Raw genomic sequence first — 7,164 nt, 5'->3', positions numbered from 1 at the left:
CTGAGTGCGGGAAATGTTTTTCATGGAGGTCCAATCTCTCCAAACATCAGAGATCTCACACAGGGGAGTAGTCACTTTCCTGTCCTGAATGAGGGAAATGTTCCTCACTGAAGTGCTGTCTTCCTGTACATCAGGGGTCACACACAACCCTGGAGGTGTATTAGAGCCTTGAGTGTGGGAAATGTCTTCTAGATGAATGTTGCTGGACATCCCAGCTCTCATGTGGGGAAGAAGCACACTTTGATATACACGTCAGATACAGGTAAAACTCGAAAAATTAGAATATCGTGCAAAAGTTCATTTATGTCAGTAATGCAACAAAGGTGAAACTAATATATGAGACTCATTCCATGCAAAGCAAGATAGTTCAAGCCGTGATTTGTCATCATTGTGATGATTATGGCTTACAGCTCATGAAAACCCCAAATCCACAATCTCAGAAAATGAGAATCTTGTGAAAAGGTGGAATAATCTCGGCTCAAAGTGTCCCACTCTAATCAGCTCATTCAGCCATAACACCTGCAAAGGGTTCCTGAGCCTTTAAATGGTCTCTCAGTCTGGTTCAGTAGGAATCACAATCATGGGAAGGAATGCTGACCTGACACCATCACTGACACCCTCCATAAGGAGGGAAAGCCTCAAAAGGGAATTGCAGAAGGAGTTGGATGTTCCCAAAGTGCTGTATCAAAGCACATTAATAGGAAGTTATGTGGAAGGAAAAAGTGTGGAAGAAAAAGGTGCACAAGCAGCAGGGATGACTGCAGCCTGGAGAGGATTGTCAGGAAATGACCATTCAAAAGTGTTGGGGACTTTCACAAGGAGTGGACTGAGGCTGGAGTCAGTGCATCAAGAGCCACCACACACAGACGGATCCTGGACATGGGCTTCAAATGTCATATTCCTCTTGTCAAGCCGCTCCTGAACAACAAACAACGTCAGAAGAGTCTTACCTGGGCTAAAGAAAAACAGACCTGGTCTGCTGCTCAGTGGTCCAAAGTCCTCTTTTCTGATGAGAGCAACTTCTGCATGTCATTTGGAAACCAAGGACCCCAAGTATGGAGGAAGAATGGAGAGGCCCAAGGATTCCGAGTATGGAGGAAGAATGGAGAGGCCCAAGGACCCCGAGTATGGAGGAAGAATGGAGAGGCCCAAGGACCCCGAGTATGGAGGAAGAATGGAGAGGCACAAGGACCCCGAGTATGGAGGAAGAATGGAGAGGCCCAAGGACCCCGAGTATGGAGGAAGAATGGAGAGGCCCAAGGACCCCGAGTATGGAGGAAGAATGGAGAGGCCCAAGGACCCCGAGTATGGAGGAAGAATGGAGAGGCCCAAGTACCCCGAGTATGGAGGAAGAATGGAGAGGCACAAGGACCCGGAGTATGGAAGAAGAATGGAGAGGCCCAAGGACCCCGAGTATGGAGGAAGAATGGAGAGGCCCAAGGACCCCGAGTATGGAGGAAGTATGGAGAGGCCCAAGGACCCCGAGTATGGAGGAAGAATGGAGAGGCCCAAGTACCCCGAGTATGGAGGAAGAATGGAGAGGCCCAAGGACCCCGAGTATGGAGGAAGAATGGAGAGGCCCAAGGACCCCGAGTATGGAGGAAGAATGGAGAGGCACAAGGACCCCGAGCATGGAGGAAGAATGTAGAGGCCCAAGGACCCCGAGCATGGAGGAATAATGGAGAGGCACACACTGCAAGATGCTTGAAGTCCAGTGTGAAGTTTCCACAGTCTGTGTTGATTTGGGGAGCCATGTCATCTGCTGGTGTTGGCCCACTGTGCTTCATTAAGTCCAGGGTCACTGCAGCCGTCTACCAGGATATTTTGGAGCACTTCATGCTTCCTTCCGCAGACGAGCTTTATGGGGAGGCTGACTTCATTTTCCAGCAGGACTTGGCACCGCCCACACTGCCAAAAGGACCAAAATCTGGTCCAATGACCGTGGGATTACTGTGCTTGATTGGCCAGCAAACTCGCCTGACCTGAACCCCAAAGGGAATCTATGGGGCATTGCCAAGAGAAAGATGAGAGACATGAGACCGAACAACGCAGAAGAGCTGAAGGCCGCTATTGAAGCATCCTGCTCTTCCATAACACCTCAGCAGGGCCACAGGCTGATAGCTTCCATGCCACGCCGCATTGAGGCAGTAATTGCTGCAAAAGGGGCCCCAACCAAGTACTGAGTACATATGCAGCTTCTACTTTTCAGAGGTGCGATATTGTTCTATGTACAATCCGTGTTTTATTGATTGCATGGAATATTCTCATTTTCTGAGATTGTGGATTTGGGGTTTTCATGAGCTGTAAGCCATAATCATCACAATGATGACAAATCACGGCTTGAACTATCTTGCTTTGCATGGAATGAGTCTCATATATTAGTTTCACCTTTTAAGTTGCTGCACTGAAATAAATGAACTTTTGCACCATATTCTCATTTTTCGAGTTTCACCTGTATACCTCATGGCTGATCTTCATCATGGAAGAAACAGTTCATAAGGAGATCAGAGGTCCCCAAAGACATGGATGAAGTGTGGGACCGGGTTGGTCATTGATGGCAGGAGAAGAATAAAAATGGATTCCTGCCCTGTGATTGGCTGAGTGCATTTTGTGGTGGGAGATTTCACAAACACTTGAAGGTCTATGGAGAACAATGTTGAACGGATGTGACCGGCATTCTCCAGCTGGGAGGAGTTTTGGCCATATTTGATTTCTTATGATCATTGGCTCCATCTAGTGGCCATAATATCATATTGGGCTAGTTTTACTGATGGAGATATTTCAGAAAAATCACCTCATTATGGCCACTAGATGGAGCCGGTGATCATAGGAAATCACTGTGTTACTGTGTCACAGGTGGAGGAATGATTGTCTCATTGGTTTAATGAATGTTCTATAAATAGAGCCCTTAGTTTCCTTCATCAGACGTGGCTCCATAGTAATCCCTGAGGTCATACTCCCGCACTCTGAGGTCACACTCCTGCACTCTGAGGTCATACTCCCACACTCTGAGGTCATACTCCCGCACTCTGAGGTCATACTCCCGCACTCTGAGGTCACACTCCGGCACCCTGAGGTCATACTCCCTCACTCTGAGGTCATACTCCCTCACCCTGAGGTCATACTCCCTCACCCTGAGGTCACACTCCCGCACTCTGAGGTCACACTCCCGCACTCTGAGCTCATACTCCCGCACTCTGAGGTCACACTCCCTCACCCTGAGGTCACACTCCCGCACTCTGAGCTCACACTCCCACACTCTGAGGTCACACTCCCGCACCCTGAGGTCACACTCCCGCACCCTGAGGTCATACTCCCGCACTCTGAGGTCACACTCTCGCACTCTGACCCCAGCAGAGTGATCCCATCTAGCTCACATTGACCTTTTCACTGACAGAGCTAGTTTTGCATTTTTTTTGCATGCATATTAAAATGCAGATTTTGGGCCTCAAGATTATTTAAACCCCCAAACATAAATTTCATGACAGCAGAGGCCCTGGAGAATACAGTGGTGATAGTTCTGATTTTTTAATGTCACATGATATTAGTTCCATCAGTACAAAATGCACTAAATGTAATTTTTGAGAACCCAAATACTTTATTTTACCAATTGTTTAGTAAAATATAAAAGATGAGGTTGTGCCGAGTCAATAGATACCCAACATGTCCAGCCCTAAAATGGAGTGTGCCATTGAGATGATGAAAAAGGTTGTTACTGAAAAATGGCCCCTAGATGGCACTTGAACCCTTTCCCTGCCATGGATGTACTGATGTCCTACTGACCTACAGAACTGCCTCCAGCTACAACATACTGTCATGGCTTTCCCCCTTCTGCTATGAGCGCCTGGTCTGCTGAGCTTCCCTCCACTCCACAGCCCCTATGCCTGTCCTCTAAGATGGATCCCCACAGCTCTAACATCCTCCCACAGCACTGATTCCCTCACAGCATCCATTCCTCTGCAGCACCAATCCATCTGGCTCCCCTGCATCTGGTTTCTCCTTTCCCCTCCCATTGGCTTCAGCTGCTGCACGGAAGCCACAAGGAGATCAAAATGTCCAAATACTTCTCCATCACTAAAACTCCCTCCCTGTGCTGGGACCTCCTTCCGATGCCCCAGCCTCCATCTGTGCAGTGCTGCTGTCTGACTTCCCCTCCTGCCCCCCACACTGGCTGCAGCTTCTGGATGGAGTGTGGGGGGGGTTGGCATGTCATGTTTACCAGCCCCTTCCTAAATTGATTTGGTGAATGATCGATACCAATCACTCTTGTGTTCATTCACTGAAGTATAGTAAAGTGTGTTTCCTGGGCTTCAGTTTTGTGAATGAATAGGAGCCTCTGTACAGAATCTTCCTACAAATCCCACCCATAGAACAATATTGGAGATAACAGCAGTATTGTCCTCACCAATCACAGCCCGGATATTTCCCAGTACAGGTCAAGAGGGGGAGGGGTTATATTACAATAAGGGGCCCATAGACATGACATGACAGAGACCCTCATAGATATGACTTTGTCATCTGATCTATCAGGAAATGACCAGATTGGAGGACAGTCTCATGTCTGGGGGGTACCTGCACACAGTGGGGGCTCCTCAGGGGATATTGTGATTGGACGGGGCAGAATACCCTATAGGTCCCCCTCATAAACCAACACTGGGAGGAGTCTGTGTACTCCTCCCCCTCCTCTCTGCATACAATAAAGTAGACCTGTCATGAGAGCAATATGTAGAAATCCTCCAAACCATCAGGAGACGGGAAAAGAGGATAAAAGACCATGAAAGAGATGGGACTGAGTGTAGTGATGGATACCAGAAGGTGGGAGATGGTTCTAGAAGATGGGGAGAAGTACGGTGCATGGACTCACATCTGGGAGGTTGTGGGAACCCATCCAGGGATCAGACAACCTATCTGAGGACTTGTGGAGAATATGTCTGTCTCCTCACTGAAGTCAATGGGTGGTCACCCTCCATGGTCATCGGGGAATTCCGGATCATCATATACTAAGCAGGATTTGGATCCCGGTGGAGAACTTTCACCTCAAGAAATAATGAGGGTGAGGTGAGCAGAGGAGCCCATAGTAAAGGAGGAAACTGTGAAATGTTTTCTTCAGAAGGTCGGAGTTTACTGGACAAGTGAATGTAAAATACACCATCAACGCGTTTCATGGCTTCAAAGTGTCACTTCATCAGGACAGGTGTAAGAAGACGATATAAAAATAGGGAATGAAGTAACAGTCCAGTATATGGTATTATAAAGACCCGAGTCACATACAATTCATGGACAGGACTGAGATTTATAGCATTCAGGATTTGTATGATGTTAGACAAGGTGAAGAGATATATGGAGAGGATGATCAATACATGGAGAAATCAATCTATTCTATCATAGAAGGGAATCAATAGATCAATCAATGACATCAACCAATCAATAAGATCCATTTCATGGGATAGATTTATCATTCTGTGCACTGGTTATGTTGGAGGATCAAACCGTGATCACTGGATATTGGAAACATTCCTATTGATCTGATGATTGCCGGCATGGATTCCTGATTGATTATTGCTGGGAATAAAGTCCAATAAACACGCAGATTTGATGGGATTATTGATAGAAAAATCTCTTCATATTCCATGGAATAAATATGTGTAGAATAGTTTGGATTTGATGGAATAAATCTCTATAAAAAGACTTTGTGGGGTTTGTTGGTTCTTTTCTATTCCTCTCTAGGTCTGGATTTCAGGAAGAAGAAACAATTCCTCCAATTTCTAGTGGATGGTGAGGAGGGGAGAGATTTGGGTGAGTTTTGTACATACAGGAGGTAATAGAGAGAATCCGGCTAGTAATTGATGAGAGGAGATTTCACTGGAGAGTCCCACTGGAGAGAATTCAGGGCTGGGGGCACTGCTGGGGCCTGGAGGGTTCTGATTGGACCACCAGTACATGTGTCATATTAATCTGGGGGTGTGCACTGCTGGGGCCTGGAGGGTTCTGATTGGACCACCAGTACACGTGTCATATTAATCTGGGGGTGTGCACTGCTGGGGCCTGGAGGGTTCTGATTGGACCACCAGTACATGTGTCATATTAATCTGGGGGTGTGCACTGCTGGGGCCCGGAGGGTTCTGATTGGACCACCAGTACATGTGTCATATTAATCTGGGGGTGTGCACTGCTGGGGCCTGGAGGGTTCTGATTGGACCACCAGTACATGTGTTGTATTAATATGGGGGTGTGTGTTTTATCATTGGAATGATTCTGGAAAGATGACCTCCAGATGTACACATGGGGGGTGTCCCGGGGGGGTTACAATGTAGAGGGCGGAGAGACAATACTGTACAGTGTGTAATAATATATTTGGAAAGCTGCCCCTATATACGATGGTGTAAAATCTAGTTGCAGAGCGCCCCCTACATACAATGGTGTCATAGGGAGTCCTCTTCCTGATCCTGTTCTGGTGACACCCCAAATCTCAGGATTTTATATCACTTTCGGTAATAATTGTAAACAGGACAAATAGAGAGGCTGAATCTCCCTAAAGGAGGCCGAGGCAGCAATAGAAACCAACAGGAGGTCTCATCCCTCTCCACTCTCCAGAAAATCAATGCCTTTAGTTCTTCTGTAAAACAACCCAGTGAAGGGATGGGGGGAGGAAATATGTTTGTCTTTTCCAGAAGGTTGGATGCAGAATACTTTCATGTCCAGCATACTAAATGGGTCCAATACTGGGATCATCTGAGAAAATGTGTTCTGTATTCCTGGGAGGGAGGCAGGAATACAGAACACATCTAGGCTCCTATTACTCCCCATCTTATCTAGGCTCCTTCTCCTCCCCATACTCTCTAACCTCCCTGGCGGTCTGATTATTTCAGATTTTTGGTGCTGAAAGCGGTACATTTTTTTGCATGGAAATGTGTAGTTTTTTATTGTAGACATGTAATTTTTAGGAATAACTCACTGAAATCTGTCCGGACAAGAGTCTAGTAAACATCCCGGGTATGATAAAACTTGAAACACGAAATCATAAATTATAATTTAATAAATACTCCTAAAAAATAATAATATAATAATAATAAATGTAATTCAATAATATAATCAAACCAAAAACACTGATATTGGAAATATAGCGCCAAGTTCGCACATCGCTGAGCAAAGTCGCAGAATCGT

General features: G+C 46.4%; 1 protein-coding gene across 1 annotated transcript in view; it reads right to left on the bottom strand.

Moving 5' to 3' along the window:
- Positions 1-7,164, bottom strand: part of LOC149469341 (uncharacterized) — a 293,469-nt gene that overhangs the window by 276,697 nt on the left and 9,608 nt on the right. The window lies entirely within an intron of this gene.

Source organism: Staurois parvus, unplaced genomic scaffold (assembly GCF_062004578.1).
Source record: "Staurois parvus isolate SC_StPar_1 unplaced genomic scaffold, SC_StPar_1.0 ptg000073l, whole genome shotgun sequence".
Taxonomy (NCBI): Eukaryota; Metazoa; Chordata; class Amphibia; order Anura; family Ranidae; genus Staurois; species Staurois parvus.
Note: the sequence above shows the minus strand (reverse complement) of the source record. Positions and strands in the feature narration are given on the sequence as shown.